Here is a 417-nt window from a genome sequence, read left to right on the forward strand (position 1 = left end):
GGAAGCACGAATAATATGGAAAATAATGATGTTAATAATAACGCAAGATTACCCCCTACCCCTCCCCCCCTCCCTAATAATTGTCACAGTATTCACAGTAATGAGAATAACGCACCTTTACTCATTCCCTGAAGACAAAAGCGCATCCACAAGGCAGCCTTCATCCGGCCAACCACCTCGTTACACCCACTTCATATCTCTGTAACGCCCGCACGCCCGCACGCCCACCTACCACCCTCCCCCTCCGCTCCTCCCCCACCCTCTTCCCCTCCTCTCACCCGCCCCCTCCGTCGCCAAGTGACAAGTGGCACCGGCGGATCGGCGTCTATGATTAACAGAGATTTCACGTTCGTGGTTTTCCGACGTCGTGAATAATACGAGTGGAGAACCAACTCCGCGGGGGGACTTCCGGTGTTC

The sequence above is a fragment of the Penaeus monodon genome, chromosome 33 (assembly GCF_015228065.2).
Source record: "Penaeus monodon isolate SGIC_2016 chromosome 33, NSTDA_Pmon_1, whole genome shotgun sequence".
NCBI classification, from domain to species: domain Eukaryota; kingdom Metazoa; phylum Arthropoda; class Malacostraca; order Decapoda; family Penaeidae; genus Penaeus; species Penaeus monodon.